We start from the raw sequence: 20,030 nt of genomic DNA, 5'->3' as shown, positions 1-20,030 counted from the left end.
GTTAAAACACATCCATCATGTTGTAAAAACCATTTTAATAAAAAGAAAACAAGTTTTAAGAAGATGAAGAAGGAGAAAGTGTAAGAAAAAGAGCAAAACTTGAAGGAAAAGTGAAGTAGAAATCGATTTTACCTTCAAGAATACCACAAGATGATGAAGATTTCGAGTTGGAGGAGTGTTCTTGGGTTTGTTTTCTGGAAAATTTCTTGGTTCTTATAGGGAGGAAGAGAGAATGGAGTGGTGTTTGGAGAGAAAAAGTAGAGAGAAGGTAGAGAGAGTTTTATAGAGAGAGAAAGAAGAGAGATGTGTGTGTGTTGGAGAATGAGAGTGTGAGAGAGATATGGGGAGAGAGGGATCCGATTTTAGGGGAGGAGAGGCTCTCTCTCTCTTGTTTCTTTTATAAAAATTCAAATCTTATATAAAAATATCCAACTTTTTATAAAATGTGCACCTTAACCTAGTTTTTATGCATAAAACTCTTGATTTTTGACTTATAAATCAAGGGTAAATGTTAATAAATAAATCTTTATTTTTCATTGAATTGTATTTCATAATAATTATTATGATAAGATAATATTATAAGGTTCATAATTGTTTTTATAGGATTTTTAAGGTTAAAGTTTATAAATATGAGTTTTTAGGGCTTTTAGGGCTTTGGAGTTTAATAAACTTTGAATATCAAAATAAATAGAATATTTGAGACTTTAAATTATCTTATGGTATTATAACTCTTTTATAGTTATAAATAATGTTTGTAATTTATTTTTATCGGTTTATTGGCATTCTATGTAGTGATTCCGAGATTCAAGCGAAATTGAGGAATCGAGTATACTAGTCCTAGTCCTCAACTTTGACTTAAGTTCCTACGAGACTCGGACCTAATTTATACCACTAGGTCAAGTGCATGATGTGTGTATATGATTCATAAAAAGGTGTTCGATTCAAAGAGCGACCCGAATATGGATAGTCACTACAGTTAAGTAGTTGTAGAATTCACATATCAATGTGAAATCTAAGTACACCATCCATTGTTTCTATCTGTTTCCAAGTTTCTACTAGGTTATAACTTAGCTTCTAATTACTAAGTCTAATATGTGTTGTGCCTATATGTGCAACTAATTCTAGTCAAATCTAGAACCGACTCGAATTTTGACGGTTGTCACACTTATCATTATTAATATATTATAAGTTCTAATATATTAATAATAGTATTATTTAATTAGTATTGATCAAGTATTAATCTAGTATTAATTTGGTGATCAAAGTGAGACTAATTAAATATATAGGGTTGATTATGACAATCATCAATTCTTTTATGGTGGATTAATGATCCATGGTTTATGGGTTTGGTTATAACCATATGGAGCTCCATGGATAGTCCATGGGAGTTACAAACCCATGGGTCATGAGAAATCAAGAGTCATGACAATTAAGGGCATTCATGTGTAAACCCTAATTATGACAACACTATAAAAGGAACCCTATGGCTAGCAAAATCAAGACCTAGTGTTACTAGAGAGGGCATAACCGATTTTGAGTGCTAGAAGTATTCTCTCAAGTTATTCCAAGTCTTGTGGTGTTGTGTGAAGCACTTGAGGCACAACATTTGGGGTGCTAGGCTCACAAAGTCTTGAAGGAATCCAAGCAACAACAAGGTATGTATTTCTACTAGTTTTTATGTTTTATGTAATCCCCATGCCATGCTAGTTAGGAAATAACCTTGAAAAAGAAATTTGCATGTATATAGAGAAAACATAGATTCAAGTTTATTAGGGTTGCATGTACACTTAGGAAGTGTTAGAATGCTCAAAAACCCATCAGTGGTATCAGAGCCTAGGATTGTTTTTTGTATACTTGATGCAAAACTGCTTAAAAATCGAAAATTCTGCACTCTGACGACTGGACTCGCCGAGTCCATGGGGAGGACTCGCCGAGTCCATGAACAAATTCATCCTACTCGGCGAGTAGAATAATGCACTCGGCGAGTAGGAGCGTGCTGGGCAGTTTTTTCGAGTTTTTGTTGCTGGAATTGGATTAAGATCATTATCCCAATCCGTTTTGGACTTGTAAAATCTGTTTTTCAAAATGATAATGATTATTTTAACCCATTTTACATGGCTTTTATCAATTTTCAAGTATTGTATATAGTTATATGATTTCTTGAAATTGCTTGACATGAATTTGTGTTCTTATGAGTTTTAGAAGATCATAGGAATTATGTGTAACCACCATGTGTGTTTAATTCATGATCTCAATGGCTATGATGGTGTCCATAACTTGTCCTCAAGTTATAGATAACCAAAAGTCACTTCTTTTAATTATGATTAAAGAACTAAAGAGGTTTCATAAAATGAAGAGTCTTCATTTTTATGAACCATTAAAACTCATAAGTTACAAATTGAAGAGACTTGGAATAGTTTCAAATCTTGCCCTCAAGTTTTGGAATTTGAAAAGTCTTATACTTTAATACTTTAATTCCAAATTAAACCTTAGATTTTTAAAAAGTTTAAAAATCAACACTTATACTATTATTATAATTTTATTATATAGATATGTATAAGAATATGTCATTCTTACCGTTAGTAGGCCTCATTCACGAAGCCGGTCTATAAGGGGGGTATAAGGTTGTTGCCTATAAAATGGTGACTTAATGGGTGTCCACTCTCACCCACCGCTTCCTTGATCGGTGGAGGGTCGTTAGCCGAACGGGTAGGATACGACTTTAAATACTTGTTAAAAGTATAATGAATTATAAAGTAACTATACATTATAAATTCTCAATCTTAGTTACTTTAGGAAAATGTGAAATTGGTGCTAGCCCATAAAATTACACTTTGTACCTTACCAAGTCGTTAGTGGAGCGTGTGTGGTTAACCGGCACAATAACATGGACTAGTAAGAGTGGCAAAGGGTAACTTGACCTTATTATAGATCGGTGGAGCGTGTGTGGTTAACCGGCACATCGATTAGGTAATATTGTTGAGGGTACCAAGTCAATTTGTATGGTTATTCACACCTTGTTTGTGATCCTCAGCATCCCAGTCACAAACTTGAGAGGGCACAATCGAGATTCAAACATGCCATTGAAAAGTTCAATGTATCTCAAAAGATCTAGGAGTTTCAAAACCAATAAAACCTAATAATAAAATATTTCGTTCTTATGGTGGAAATTGGTAAATCGTCATTTACCTACCTTCAAATATTTTATAGTATGGATTACGGCATCCCTCTTCCAACTATAAATAGTTTGTTGGATCCTAGCCTTAATATTTCATTTGGGTGAATTATTAAGGATTCCTAATCTAATGAAACTTGTCTTTCTTTCCTTTCAGATGTCTTCCAACAATGCTTCTGGCTCAAACCCAACAGGCTCCTTTTCCCTTATGAACTTGTGTGGTAAGGTCATCTTTGATGGATCCAATTTCAATGAGTGGATCAGAAACATCAGAATGATTACCCGCTATGAGGACAAAGAATATGTCCTCGATAGGGAGCTTAAGGTTGTGAATGAAGCCACTGCTAATCCTGAAGAGTTTGCGGAGTTTGTTGCACATGAAAAGGATGCTACTAAAGTAGCATGCATCATGATGGCCACCATGACTCCTGAACTTCAAAAATCCTATGAAGATTTCTACCCCTATGAGATGTACCTGGATCTGATGGAAAGGTACCATCAGAGCGCGCGTCAGGAGAGGTATGAAATCATCTCCTCCATGATAACCGCAAGGATGAAGGATGGTGAACCCATCACCAGTCACTTGCAGAAGATGCAAAGGTTCGTTGACCGGTTGCTGAAGCTAAATGTTGACTTTCATGAGGAAATGGCGATTGACATCATTCTCCATTCCTTACCTCCAAGTTATGATCAGTTTCGTATGACTTATCATATGAACAAGGAGGAAGTCACACTTAGCAAACTTCAAGGATTCTTAAGGACAGCTGAAAATGGCCTTAAGGGTAAAGCGGTTGCTACTTCTACTCCTTCAATAGCCCCTGTTCTGGCTATTGGGCAGGGAAAGGGTAAGAAGAGGAAAAGTCCTTCGAAGGGTAACAAGGGTAAGACTCTTGATGGTTCCTCTTCAAGTGGGACAAAGAAAGGTCCTATTACTCCTTCTTCAAACCCAAAGGAAGCACAGTGCTTCTATTGCCAGGATAAGGGACACTTCAAGCGAAGCTGCCCTAAATATCTGCAAGATGTAAAGGATGGGAAGGTTAAACCCACCCATGCAGGTATTTACACAATATTGTCTAATAACTCATCTAATGCTAATTCTTGGGTGCTTGATACAGGTTGTGGTATTCACATCTGTACTGATTTGCAGGCACTAAGAAGAAGTGAGCAAGTGGAGCACGGGAAGATAAACTTAGTCATGGGCAACAGGAAAGCATCACCTGTTACCAAGATAGGAGTTTATTCTTTATTGCTTAATAATGGGTTAATGTTAGATTTGAATAAGTGTTGTTACTCGCCCGAAATGGCGAGAAATATTATTTCTTTTCATGGCTTGTACAAACAAGGTTTTTCATTTTCATTTGATAATAAAAATGGTGCTATTAATGTTTATTACAATGATGTATTTTACTTTAAAGCATTACCTTGTGATGGTGTATATGAAGCCGTGAATGTTGTAGACAATCTAGGAAATAATGTGTTGTATATTGATTCTTCAGATAGCTTGGATAAAGCATCCTTGTGGCATTGTCGTCTTGGACATGTTAACAAGAAGCACATAGGCCAACTCCAAAAGGCTAGAGTCCTGGAATCATTTGACCTTAAGTCAGATGATAGTTGCTAGTCTTGTTTACTTGGAAAAAAGACAAAGTCACCCTTCACAGGTACTTGTGATAGGGGTGAAGGTTTGTTGGACCTTGTACACACGGATGTGTGTGGGCCCTTCAGAGTTGCTACAAGGGATGCTAATCGCTATTATGTGACTTTTACTGATGATTACAGTAGATATGGATATATTTACTTAATCAAGCATAAGTCAGAAACCTTTGAAAAGTTCAAAGAGTTTAAGCAGGAAGTGGAGAATCAATTGGGCAGGAACATCAAGATGCTCCGATCCGATCGGAGAGGAGAGTATCTTAGCATTGAGTTCCTTGACTATCTTAAGGAATGTGGGATTGTCTCACAATTGACACCTCCCAGAACACCACAGTTGAATGGTGTAGCTGAGAGGCGCAATCGAACCTTGCTGGATATGGTTCGTTCCATGATGAGTCGAGCTTCGTTACCAATCTCTTCATGGGGGTATGCCTTAGAGACTGCCACCCATATCCTTAATCTAGTCCCTACTAAAAAGGTTGCCAAAACACCTCACGAGATGTGGACTGGGAAAGTTCCCAATTTGGACCACATCAAGATTTGGGGTTGTGAAGCTTTCGTGAGGCGTGAGACTCATGATAAGCTTGAACCTCGAAGTGAGAGGTGTATTTTCATCGGCTACCCACAAAGATCCTTTGGTTACCTCTTCTACAGACCCAGTGATAATGTGGTCTTTGTAGCAAGAAGAGGAGTCTTTCGTGAGAGAGAATTCATAAGCCAAGGGGATAGTGGGAGGCAAATTGACCTTGAAGAGCTTCAAGAGTCAAGTGGTGAAGGAACCTCAAATGCTATCGACCAACCTGAGGAGGAAAATCCTGTTGATCCGATAGATGAGTCTGTACCTCCAAGACGTTCCACTAGGGTGAGGAACACACCTGATTTTTATTATGGTTATCACATGACCACTGAAGGTGATACATTTATTAGTGATAGTACACTAATAGATTTGGATGAACCTAATAATTACAGGGAAGCCATGGCAGGCCCTGAGTCTGCTAAATGGAAGGAGGCTATGGACAGCGAGATTCAGTCCATGTATGACAATCAAGTTTGGAACTTGGTTGACAATGTACCAGGTCGTAAGACAGTTGGGTGCAAATGGATCTTCAAGAAAAAGACCAACATGGATGGGAAGGTACATACTTACAAAGCGCGACTGGTTGCGAAGGGCTTTACTCAAACTCCGGGAGTTGACTATGATGAGACCTTCTCACCAGTAGCTAAGATTAAGTCTATTAGAGTATTGTTAGCCATAGCTGCATTTCATGATTATGAAATATGGCAAATGGATGTCAAAACCGCTTTCCTTAATGGAAAGTTAGCTGAGGATGTTTACATGGCTCAACCAGAGGGTTTTGTCGATACAAGATACCCTAATAGAGTGTGTAAGCTTGATAAATCCATTTATGGAGTGAAACAAGCATCTCGCAGATGGAATCTTTGCTTTGATGAGAAAGTCAAAGAGTTTGGCTTTTCTAGGAGTGAGGATGAGTCTTGTGTGTATGTCAGGGCTAGTGGGAGCATAGTTAGCTTCTTGGTGTTGTATGTGGATGACATACTTCTCATAGGAAACGACGTCCCAACCTTGCAGGAGGTTAAGTCCTGGCTTGGGAAGTGTTTCGCTATGAAGGACCTTGGAGAAGCTGCCTATATCCTAGGGATAAGGATATTGAGAGATAGGAGTAAGAGACTAATTGGACTTAGTAAAAGTACTTACTTAGATAAGGTGCTGAAGAGGTTCAGCATGCAAGAATCCAAGAAAGGAGAATTACCAATCCAGAGTAATGCCAAGCTGAGTAAAACTCAGAGTCCGAGTACAGAGGCTGAGATAGTTGAAATGAGTCATATACCATATGCTTCCGCTGTGGGCTCGATCATGTATGCTATGACTTGTACTCGCCCTGATGTGGCCTTTGCTTTGAGCATGGTCAGTAGATATCAAGGGAACCCTGGCAAGGCACACTGGACAGCGGTAAAGAATATCCTCAAGTACCTACGGAGGACTAAGGACTGGGTCCTTACCCTCGGTGGGAGTGAAGACTTGAGAGTTGTAGGGTATAGTGATGCTAGCTTTCAGACTGATAGGGATAATTTCCGCTCTCAGTCAGGCTGGGTCTTTACCTTAAATGGAGGAGCAATTTCTTGGAAGAGTTCCAAGAAAGAGACAGTGGCTGATTCAACTTGCGAATCAGAGTATATAGCAGCTAGCGAGGCAGCAAAGGAGGTGATATGGCTGAAGAACTTCATTGGAGACCTTGGAGTTGTACCAGCTATTAAAGAGCCAATGGAAATTTTCTGTGATAGTGAAAGTGCAGTTGCCTTAGCCAAGGAACCAAGGGATCACGGGAGATCCAGACACATCGACAGAAAATACCATTTCATCAGACATCGAATAGAAGAAGGACTCCTCGTGGCAAAGAGGGTATCATCGGATGAGAATCCAGCAGATCCCCTCACGAAGGGACTGACTCGGGTTAAGCATCTCCAGCATGCTCGGAGCATAGGGCTGAAGGATAATATTAGATTTAGTAGTTAGATAACCTTGAAATTTGTAAAGTGTAATTGACATTAGATGATGAATAAAAGGTGTTTTATTTATGAGTAAAGTGTTGCTATCTCTTGTCGATCGTTTACTATATTTCTTTTGCATGTTTTGACTTCCAGAATAATTATGTTTGGTATATCATATTATTCGAACCTCCACAGTCGGTCATATGTCGGAAGTAGGTATGAATCAAGACTGTCATGATTGGTTGCAGAGGTCTAGGTTGTTGGACATGGCTACAACACTCATGAGTGCTCATACGTTCTGAGCATTGGACTCAACCCACGCTCATTGGAATCACTTCATGGAATTTATCTCGAGTGATCGTGAGACGGTAATATCATATAAGTCTTCAAACATAGAGATATGATTTGTTACTTATGAGTTGGTTATGCATTGATTGTACGTTAACGCATTGGTAACTCGATGTTATAAAACGTGCTTTTGTGTATAATTCAATGAGTGGTAGAACAAACATATGAGTCGTAGTTTATTTGTTCCTTCTTGGATTAGAAGCTGATATCTGGGCCCCTCGATGATTTTGTTTTGACCTATGTACCGGGCCCGGTCAGAACTAAGTTGATGTGTTCAATTAAGTTCTTTGTCAAACAAATCGGAAATCGGGAAACAAACTGCTGGACAATAAGTAAGACATTGTTCCATGTATTTGTCCAGCTGATATCTAGAACAGAGGATTATATGATCACTTATCTTAAATGGCGTATCATCATCATCTCAGTTCCGAGAGACTTTGAAAGAGCTACGATTGCTAGTCGGATTTTGAAGTCATATTTGCAAATATATTTATTAGACTTATCCAAGTGGGAGACTGTTGGATATAGTGTCTAAGTCCATAACTTTATTTGGTATGTACTTGACCCGACCCGGCATGGTCCATTTGGGTTGCATGGTATTGCAATACTTGGATAGACTAAATGAGAGAATAAGGCACTTATCATTATTAATATATTATAAGTTCTAATATATTAATAATAGTATTATTTAATTAGTATTGATCAAGTATTAATCTAGTATTAATTTGGTGATCAAAGTGAGACTAATTAAATATATAGGGTTGATTATGACAATCATCAATTCTTTTATGGTGGATTAATGATCCATGGTTTATGGGTTTGGTTATAACCATATGGAGCTCCATGGATAGTCCATGGGAGTTACAAACCCATGGGTCATGAGAAATCAAGAGTCATGACAATTAAGGGCATTCATGTGTAAACCCTAATTGTGACAACACTATAAAAGGAACCCTATGGCTAGCAAAATCAAGACCTAGTGTTACTAGAGAGGGCATAACCGATTTTGAGTGCTAGAAGTATTCTCTCAAGTTATTCCAAGTCTTGTGGTGTTGTGTGAAGCATTTGAGGCACAACATTTGGGGTGCTAGGCTCACAAAGTCTTGAAGGAATCCAAGCAACAACAAGGTATGTATTTCTACTAGTTTTTATGTTTTATGTAATCCCATGCCATGCTAGTTAGGAAATAACCTTGAAAAAGAAATTTGCATGTATATAGAGAAAACATAGATTCAAGTTTATTAGGGTTGCATGTACACTTAGGAAGTGTTAGAATGCTCAAAAACCCATCAAAAACATGATACTAAAGTACTCTCCCATCATTTCAGATTTGAGAAACTTTTATCTTTCTGCCAAATTTGATTCTTCTTATTCGTTCTGCCATACATCGAAACTTTTCCAATGCTTCAGAATTATACTTAAACTTGTAAGTATAACCATATTTACTAAACTTTAGTAAATCACGACGAATAGTCTTATCGATATTTTGTGGTGGAATTGACTAGTGCACAAGAATGTGTACTCGATCCCTTAGTTCTTCACTCGACTCACATATCCATGTGAACAAGGAACTAGTCTTAATTTTCCAAAGATGAAAATTCTCATTCACCATACAATACAACTTGCATAATTCCAAGTTTCTATACAACTGAAACTTGGTTGATGAGAATCTTTCCTTATTTGGTAAATTAATACACGACCACAAACGACAGAATCAAATCAATTTTCCAATGTTGCTATCAATGGAATCATATAATAATTTTTCACAAATACCATTGTAAGGATACTTAAAATAAATTAAAACGAAACTTTTCTTTGATTTAAAACTTGCAGAAAAAAAAATTATCCTTACAATGCAAATGCATATGAAAACAATGTTGTTATCTATTCCTAAGCAATCTATCACAACTCTTAAGCAGAAGCTCAAAAAATTCTGATCACCGAACCATGCGATCGACATCCATCTTCGCGATCAGAATCAGCTTACTCTTCTTTAAGAATCTCAAAATAGGAACTTAATAGAGTTAGATAGTGGACTTACCTGAAGTAGATTCAAACTTTTTTGACTTGATCAACCTTATGATCTTTCAGGTAAATAGGGCATCTTTGCAACCAATGCCCCTTCCTTTGGAAATATAAGCATATGGACTCTTTGGGAATGGTACACGAGACTGTCTCAGACTTAGCCTTTCTCTTTATCATTTGGTCAACCGAGTTGACTATGGTCGATCCCTTTCCATTGGGAAGAGAAAGCTTTTCTGGATTTTCAATGTTACCATTGTCAATGTCCATGGAAGTTTGGGAAGTTGATCTTCTAATCAAATTTGCTTTACCAGTGCTCCAAATCATTGCTGATTCAGCAGCACCTAGCAAATAGATAAGATCATTAAGGGTCATGTCATAGTCTGTTTCATAGTAGTCCCAAAGGAAACTCACTATGTGACTTAGAAAGTGATTGAACAACCAACTTTCTCAATACTTTGACACCCAACTCTCCCGGCTTGTCAATATGTGACTTCATCTCCAAGATGTGAGCACACATAGACCTTGCTTGCCAATAGGGCTTAAGTGACCTTGAACTATTCAAGAAATTGTGGGTTAGGAAAAATAATTGGAGGGGTGAAGGAAGAGAAGTATGATTTCCATGAACCAACCATGGGACATCATCTTCATTAAGAAAAGCTTGTTCCTAGGGATTTTGGAAGATCATAGTGTTCTGAACCAGACATCTACAATGGGAGATACTCAAGTTAGTTTATTTAAGTCCTTAATATAACACCCAATATGAAATATTAAGGCTAGGACCCAACACAATACTTTTATAACTTGGACGAGGGATGCCATAATCTAAGCTATAAAATATTTGAAGATAGGTGAATGACGATTCTCCAATTTCCACCATGAAAAACGAAAGAAATTATTAGGCTTTAATTGGATTTGAAATTCCTAGATCTTTTGAGATTTATTGAACTTTTCAATGGCATGTTTCAATCTCGAGTGTGCGCTCTCAAGTTTTGTGACTGGGATGCCGAGGATCACAAAACAAGGTGTGAATAACCATGAAAATATACTTGGTAACCTTAATATTTATCACTTAATCGATGTGCCGGTTAACCACACGCGCTCCACCGATCCTATGATAAACATTAAGTTACCCTTTGCCTACCTTGTTAAATCAAGGTTAGTGTGTCGGTTAACCACACGTGCTCCACTAACGACTTAAGCAAAGTGTAAAGTGTAATTTCATGGGTTAGCACCAAATTCATATTTTTCCTAAAGTAACTAAGATTGGGAATTTATAAAAGGTTTAGTTACTTTATATTTATCATTATACTTATAATGAAAATTATAGTCATTGTCCTACCCGTTCGACTAACGACCCTCTACTAGTCAAGGAAGCGGTGGGTGAGAGTGGACACCTATTAAGCTGCCATTTCATAGGCAACAACCTTATACCCCCTTATAGATCGGCTTCGTGAATGAGGCCTAATAACGGTAAGACTGACTTGCTCTTATATATATATATATATATATATATATATATATATATATATATATATATATATATATATATATATATATATATATATATATATTATTAACTTATAATACTATAAAGTATAAGGGTTGAATTTTAACTTTACAAACTCTAGGGTTTGGAATTAAAGTGTGTGTCAGACTTTACAAATTCCAAAACTTGAGGGAAAGTTTTGAACTATTAAAAAACTTTTGGATTTTCATAACTTATGAGTTTAATTAAGGTTTTAAAAACTTTAATGAAGAGACTCTTGAACATCCATAACTTGAGGACAAGTTATGGAGTTCATAAAACAAAAAGACTCTTTAATTTTATAACCTATGCATTTTAATGAATCTTTAAAAGAAATGTCTTTTGCTAATCCATAACTTGAGGACAAATTATGGACCCCATTAAAACACATTTAGATCAAGAATTAACAAACAAACAATTTTGAAAATAATTCCTATGATCTACCAAAACTCATAAGTGTATGAACAATCATATCAACAATTTCAAGAATTACATAAACACACATAAAGCTTTTAATTTTGATAACAACTTTGAAATTGGTTTACCATAATCATTACCACATCAAAAACAGGTTTTATAGGTCCAAAACAGTTTAAGGTAATGATTCTAGACCAATTCCAACCTTAAAACTTGAAGATATGCTGTCAGGAGGTCTAACTCGTCGAGTGCATGAACCAACTCGAAGAGTTGGATGAATTTAGGCATGGACTCGTCGATTCCCTTAATGGACTCGGCGAGTCAGCTAACCAGACAGCATACAAACTTCGATTTTCAGCAATTTGCATCAAGTATAAAAGAAAACAAGCCTAGGCTCTGATACCACTGATGGGTTTTGGGCATTCTAACACTCCTATGGTGTACATGTAACCCTAAAAACCATGGATCTATGTTTTCTCTATTATACATGCAAATATTCAATATTCCAAGGTTTCATGCTAACTAGCATAATATGAAGTAACAATACAACAAAAGCCTAGTTAAATGGCATACCTTTTGATGGAACTTGAAGTCTTGGTCTTTAAGAGCTTATCCCCAATAGTGTGGAAGCGTCAAGTGGAATCACAAATCACCAAAACCACCTTGGAAAACTTGAGAGAATAGCAAGCACTTCTAGAAATCGGCCCACCCTTTGTCCTCACACACTAGTGCCAATTTCAAGTGCCAAGGACCTCTTTATATACTATGGAGGATTAGGGTTTCATCCATGTAAACCCTAATACCCATGACCTTTCATTTCCATAGGATCCATGGGTTAAAAACTCCATGGACTATCCAACCTAAATGAACTTGGCTGTCATACCCCCGAACCGTCGGAACGGACGGCGGAAACGCCCGGGGGCGGGTGACGTCATACGTAGTATCACAACAATCGTATCATAGCAATCAAAGTAAACACAACCATTACATTAGAATATGAATATTTACATTTGTTTGAAAACATAGTTTGTACATATTAGTATATTCAAAAGTAGCAAAAGACAAAGACAAGACTCCAAAATTGCTCCGTCTTCTCCAAAAGCTGGCATGGGTACCTGTCTATTGTTATCCTGAGAATACAAGCGGTTTTGAAAACGTATCAGCATAAAGCTGGTGTGTTCATAAGCATGTTTTTGTATTGGAAACTAGTCGCTGAATTTGTAAAATTTATTCATTTTCATTATAAGTAAATATCAATTGTAACGACAACCTTCGTTATCGAGTTTCGAAATAAGTATGCATGCTTCCCAAGAAAATCCAATATTTTCTAACATGTTTGTTCGTTTGAAAACCTTGGCTACCGCCAGTAAGTAAGGTATGTTTCGTCCCGAAATTCGAAAATAGATTACAAATCATGGATTTGGAAAAAGGTGGGGATACTTATGTTTCATTGAATCCTTGCGCTCCCAAGTGAATTCTGGTTCACGCTTGGCATTCCAGCGAACCTTCACTATCGGGATGCGACTCTGCTTTGTTTGCTTGACCTCCCGGTCCATGATTTCGATTGGCTCTTCCACAAAGTTGAGGTTCTCGTTGATTTCAATCTCATCGAGGGGAATAGTAAGAGTCTCGTCGGATAAGCACTTTTTAAGGTTCGTGACGTGGAAGACAGGATGAATGTTACTAAGCTCTTGAGGTAAACGGAATTTGTATGCCACGGGACCGATCCTAGAAAGGATCTCGAATGGTCCTATGTATCTTGGATTCAGCTTTCCACGCTTTCCAAAGCGTATCATGCCTTTACAGGGCTAGACCTTCAGCAGAACATGGTCTCCAGCCTGGAACTCCAAGGGTTTTCGTCGTATATTGGCGTAGCTCTTTTTTCTATCTCGTGAGGCTTTCAGTCGTTCACGGATTTGTACGATCTTTTCTGTAGTTTCATGGATGATCTCTGGGCCTGTGAGGGTGCTGTCTGGGACTTGCCCCTTGGCTAGTTGTGTGTCGCCTACCTTAGCCCAGCACAGAGGGGATCTGCACTTATGGCCATATAGGGCTTCAAACGGCGCAACCTTAATACTGGTGTGGTAGCAATTGTTGTAGGAGAATTCGACCAAGGGTAAATGGATGTCCCACGACTTACCAAAATCGATAACACATGCTCACAACATGTCTTCCAAGGTCTGGATGGTTCTTTCACTCTGCCCATCTGTCTGAGGATGGTAAGCTGTACTCATATCCAGCTTAGTTACAAGAGCTTTCTGCAGGGACTGCCAAAACCTTGAAGTGAACCTGCTATCTCGGTCGGAGATAATGGACACAGGCACACCGTGCAGTCTAACTATCTCTTGGATGTAAATCCATGTGAGTCTCTCCATTTTGAAAGTCTCCTTGATTGGCAGGAAGTGAGCGGATTTTGTCAATCGGTCGACTATTACACAGATGGTGTCGTACCCACTCGGAGATTTGGGTAATTTGGTGATGAAATCCATAGTAATCCTCTCCCACTTCCACTCAGGTATTTCCGGCTGGTGGAGTAGACCTGAGGGCTTCTGATATTCAACCTTCACCTTGGCGCAAGTCATACACTTGCCCACAAAGGTAGCGATCTCCGCTTTCATGTTTGGCCACCAATATAGCTTCTTGAGATCAAGGTACATCTTATTCGCACCTGGGTGAACGGAGTATCTAGTCTTATGAGCTTCGTTCATGACAACCTCTCTGTAACCACCGAACTTTGGGGTCCAGATCCCATCCATGAAATGATAGACTCTGTCTCCCTTGATCTCTAGGTTCTTATTCATTCCTCTCAAGGCTTCATCTGACACGTTCTCTGGTTTTAAGGCTTCCAGCTGAGCCTCCTTGATTTGCGCGGATAAATGGGAATGGATAGTCATGGTCAGTGCCTTCACCCTACGACCTAAGCATTCCTTCCGGCTGAGGGCATCTGCCACCACATTGGCCTTGCCGGGATGGTAGCATATTTCGCACTCGTAATCGCTGAGTAGCTCTACCCATCGTCGTTGTCTCATGTTCAACTCCTTCTGGTCGAAAATATGTTGCAGGCTTTTATGGTCAGTGAAGATAGTGCACTTGGTTCCATAAAGGTAATGTCTCCATATCTTCAATGCGAAGACCACTGCTCCCAATTCCAGGTCGTGCATCGTGTAGTTGACTTCGTGTGCTTTCAGCTATCTTGAGGCATAAGCAATAACTTTTCCTTGTTGCATTAGCACACAGCCTAAGCCCTAATTGGATGCATCACAGTAGACAACGAAGTCCTCCATCCCTTCGGGCAGGGACAATATAGGTGTGCTGCATAGGGCCCGCTTCAATGTTTGGAACGCAATGTCTTACCTTTCACTCCAACAAGAGGGTACGCCTTTCTGAGTCAGAGTGGTCAAGGGCTTGGCAATTCTGGAGAAATTTTTCATAAACCTGCGATAATAGCCAGCGAGGCCCAAGAATTGATGGACTTCTGTGGGCGTCTTCGGTGCTGACCAGTTCTCTATCGCTTTGACTTTGGATGGGTCCACGTGAATGCCTTCCTCGCTTACCACGTGACCTAGCAAGGTTACTTTTCGAATCCAGAATTCGCACTTGGAGAATTTCGCGTAAAGCTTCTCTGCCCTTAGAGTTTCCATCACTAACCTCAAGTGTTGTTTGTGATCTTCCTCGCTTCTGGAGTAGACAAGTATATCGTCGATGAACATGATGACGAACTTGTCTAGGAAGGGACGGCACACCCGATTCATCAGGTCCATGAATACCACTGGTGCATTGGTTAGACCGAAGGGCATTACTACGAATGCATAGTGACCATATCGAGTCCGAAATGTTGTCTTAGGAACATCACTCTCATGGACTCGCAGCTGATGGTACCCTGATCTTAGATCTATTTTCGAAAAGTAGCTGGCTCCTTGAAGTTGATCGAAGAGGTCATCGATTCGAGGAAGAGGGTAACGATTTTTGACGGTGAGCTTGTTCAGTTCGCAGTAGTCAATGCACATTCGGAATGATCCATCTTTCTTTTTCACAAACAAGATCGGGGCTCCCCAGGGTGAGGAACTTGGTCTGATGAATCCTTTGCTGAGCAGCTTATTGAGCTGACTGGATAACTCCTGCATTTCTTCTGGGTCTAGGCGATATGGATATTTGGCTACGGGGGTAGCTCCGGGGACTAAGTCGATACGAAACTCGACTTGGCGTTCGGGTGGGATTCCCGGAAGCTCTTCGGGAAAGACATCAGGAAAGTTGCAGACTTTGGGAATGCTCCCAAGGTCTTTAACTTCCTGTTTTTCATTAACAACATGGTCTAGGAATGCATGACATTCCTTGCGTATATGTTTCTAGGCTTTGATGCACGAGATCATACGGAGGTTTGAACTGAGTTTATCGCCATAAATCATGAGGGTTTCTCCGGAGGAAAGATTGAGACGGATGGCTTTTTCGTAACAAAGGATATCAGTATGATTGGGGCTCAACCAATCCATTCCGATGATGACATCAAAGCTTTTTATGGAGACTGGCATAAGATTGATCAGAAAAGAATGATCGTTTAGGGTAAGGGTACAACCCACGAAGATGTCGTTAGCGCTCTCTTTCTCACCGTTAGCCATCTCGACGGTAAATGTTTCGGTTAGCAGTTGGGGATTGCGTTTGAGGCGATGTTTGAATGCATGACTAACAAAACTTCTCTCCGCACCAGAATTGAAAAGAATGCATGCATAAGAGTTATCAAGGAGGAACGTACCCGTAACAACGGTAGGGTCAGCAACGGCCTCCTCTTGCCCCATAGATAGTACTCTCCTTGTGCTGCTGGTTGTTGCTGCTTTGGGGCAGTTTCTCTTGTAATGCCCGACTTCCCCACAGCCATAACAGGCTTGACCAACACCTGCTCCAGAGGCCTGATCGGTTGGTTGGACTGGTTTTCTGCAGCCTCGAGTCAGGTGGCCCTTCTTACCACAGTTGTTGCAGAGTATTTCGCGACATGGGCCAGGGATGCGGTGATGATAATTGCACTTACTGCACCAAGGGAGGGTACCAGTATACCTACTGGTAGGTGCTTGAGTTGCAGGAGCAGCGGCAGAAGTAGTAGTAGCAGCGTGCACTGCCACCGAATGTTGCTTCTTTGAGGGCTCCTGCGAAGGCTGGCCCTTTTTCTGTTTCCAGAACTTTCTTTTCTCACCACTCCCCTTAGCCGTTTCGGAAGTGGCTGCTACTTTATCAAGATCAACTCCGTGATCTATGAGAGTCTGCGCCAGGCATTTGGCGCTATCGAAAGTGGTTGGCCTGGCAGCCAAGACATTCCCATGAGTTAGGGGCGTCAATCCCCAAATGTATCTCTCAATCTTTTTGCTTTCCGGGGTGACCATCCCCGAGCAAAGAAGTGCTAGGTCTTCAAACCTAGATGTGTAGGAAGCAATGTCGGAACCCTTCATTTTTAGGTTCCAGAGTTCGTCCTCCAGTTTCTGCATTTCGCCCCTTGGGCAGTACTCAGCAAGCATGAGCTCTTTCAAGCTCTCCCAACCCATAGCATTTGCTATTGGCAGGGTTAGGGATTTGACCCGACCATTCCACCAGGTCAATGCTTTGTTGGTGAAAGTGCAAGCGGCGAATTTCACCCCGTTGGCTTCAGAACAGGAACAAATTTCGAAAATGGACTCGATCTTTTCGAACCATCGAGTCAGGGCAATAACACCTCCAGTGTCGTCGAAAGATGTAGGTTTTGCATTCATAAAGTCTTTATAGGAGCACTCCTTCTGGTGCCCTTGACTCCCTTCAGGATGTGTACCACCTCCTGGTCCGCCAGATCCACCAGGATTTATCTGTGACATCGCGGCAGCCACAGCAGCAGTTATAGCCGCCTGAAACATAGCGGGATCGAATTGAGGAGGTGGAGGAGCTGGATCCATTGGAGGATTGTTGTTCTTTCTGTTGGGTCTATTCTTTGGAGGCATCTTTTTCTAAAAATGATCAGGAAGTAGAGGATGGTATGTCCTCTGGAATCGAATCAAGAGATATGAAGCAAAAATATATCTCATTATGATAGCTAGAGTGTTCTACTAAGCGATAAGCAAGGAAAGACTACCAATGCAAATAAGTTATCGCTAAAAGGAATGAGTAGCAACACTTGGAAGTGAATTTCTGCAATGAATTTGACTCTAGTAAAATCCTCCTATAGTATTTTAAGTTTTGTTCTATCGACGTCTTGTTGTATGGATACTTGGTAAGTTTTAGGCCTGCTGCAACACCACAATGACTCCCAAGCACATGTGGGTCATGTCTCGAATGAATATAGTTGATTAGGCTATATTGACCATAGACATGATTACATAACTGCCCAGGTTTAATCGCGGTGTTCAGCATCCAAATACTTTTGTTTTGTTCTTCCCATTATACTGTTTCTGGTACGTAGGTATACTTGTATACTTTTTGTAAAAATACTTATATTTTGAAAAGTATACTTTTAGTTCAGAGCACTTTAACCCCTTAGTGTTTTTAGTTGCATACCATGTAAGGTTCGGTATACTTAGTTCACTATAAACAATAGCTCTGATACCAATCTGTCATATCCCCGAACAGTCGGAACGGACGGCGGAAACGTCCGGGGGCGGGTGACGTCATACGTAGTATCACAACAATTGTATCATAGCAATCAAAGTAAACACAACCATTACATTAGAATATGAATATTTACATTTGTTTGAAAACATAGTTTGTACATATCAGTATATTCAAAAGTAGAAAAAGACAAAGACGAGACTCCAAAATTTCTCTGTCTTCTCCAAAAGCTAGCATGGGTACCTGTCTATTGTTGTCCTGAGAATACAAGCGGTTTTGAAAACATATCAACATAAAGTTGGTGAGTTCATAAGCATGTTTTTGTATTGGAAACTAGTCACTGAATTTGTAAAATTTATTCATCTTCATTATAAGTAAATATCAATTGTAACGAAAACCTTCGTTATCGAGTTTCGAAATAAGTATGCATGCTTCCCAAGAAAATCCAATATTTTCTAACATGTTTGTTCGTTTGAAAACCCTGGATACCGCTAGTAAGTAAGGTATGTTTCGTTTGATAAGCCCTGGCTACCACCAGTATATAAGTAGTTTTATTATTCAAATAAAACCATGAGTTAATTCCCTGGAATATCCTCCAGTAAGTAGATAGGTAGTTTCATTTGTTAAAATAAAACTATTGAAGAAAGAAATTCTATAAACAATGGTTAGTTTATACTTATTGTGAGTCGTATAACCATACTAATATGACCTGTGACCTCCTTGACGTTTCTTCAGGCGTCGTACGATTACAAAATTTGTCACCCCAGGCGTGCCCGCCTAACTGTAGCTAACAGTTCAGGTGTGGGATTGTCAATCCCGAATAGATCTATTCACAAATTCCACGCTCTCCCTCCAGGAGACTCTGGTTATACTAACGGAGAGGATTTATTAGTACCCCAAAGGGCATAACGAAGATAAGTCTCACAATTCGGTATTAACTAGTTTACATGTAGTTCGGTTGTTCTCGAGTTCGAAATCGTTGTATACGTGGTAGAGTATAAATAATTATACACAAAATAATTATTTAGTAAGATACTCTTGTTATCTGTATGGATAAACTAAATCTGTCATAGTTTATATGTTTGACTTTGCATGGAGTTTGATTCTGTAAAACCGGTAATGAAATCCCCAAACTATACCTATTATAGTTTGACTGGTAAGTTGTGTTCATGTACTGTTCTGAAAACTATGCAATTATGTTTAGAAAACGCCCCTTATGCTCCGCATTTTACAAAAGGGATAAAGTATCTAAATTTTTAACGTAAAACCATTGTAATTGCATCAGTTTTTAAGTTGTGAAAACCTTTATATTGGGCTTGTATTCCCCCCCCCCCCCTGAAAACGTTATAAAAACTTATAAAAGCGTAGGGGTATGAACTCACAGTTTAACGCAGGATTCGGGTGTACGATCCGTTACGAGTGATGAGTTTCAACTGATATTTCGCACGCAAGTGGATCCTATTAACATATAGTAACACATATATGTATTAGATTTAGGTATTCCATGACAAAACATGACGGGAAACCACCCTAAAGACTTGGAAATGCTTGAACTAAGTGTCCGAGCCATAAATGATCGAACGAGGTAGGTGTATGGCCATTAGAGTGTGTGTGGGGCTAGGGTGTGCGGCCAGCATGTGTGTGCGGTTGCACACAGGAGTGTGCGGCCGTACAGAGGGTGTGTGCGGCCGTACACAGCGGTGTGCGGCTGTACACTCTTCATTTATGCTTCAAAAGTTGATTTTCTAGTGTTTTAAGGTTCAAACCAAGTCCAACTAGAAGATAGGGGGTCAAACTCTCACTTTGGAGGGTCTT

The sequence above is a fragment of the Lactuca virosa genome, chromosome 4, assembly GCF_052849685.1.
Source record: "Lactuca virosa cultivar CGN04683 chromosome 4, Lactuca_virosa_CGN04683_v6, whole genome shotgun sequence".
Classification (NCBI taxonomy): domain Eukaryota; kingdom Viridiplantae; phylum Streptophyta; class Magnoliopsida; order Asterales; family Asteraceae; genus Lactuca; species Lactuca virosa.
This window is presented reverse-complemented; position numbering follows the sequence as displayed.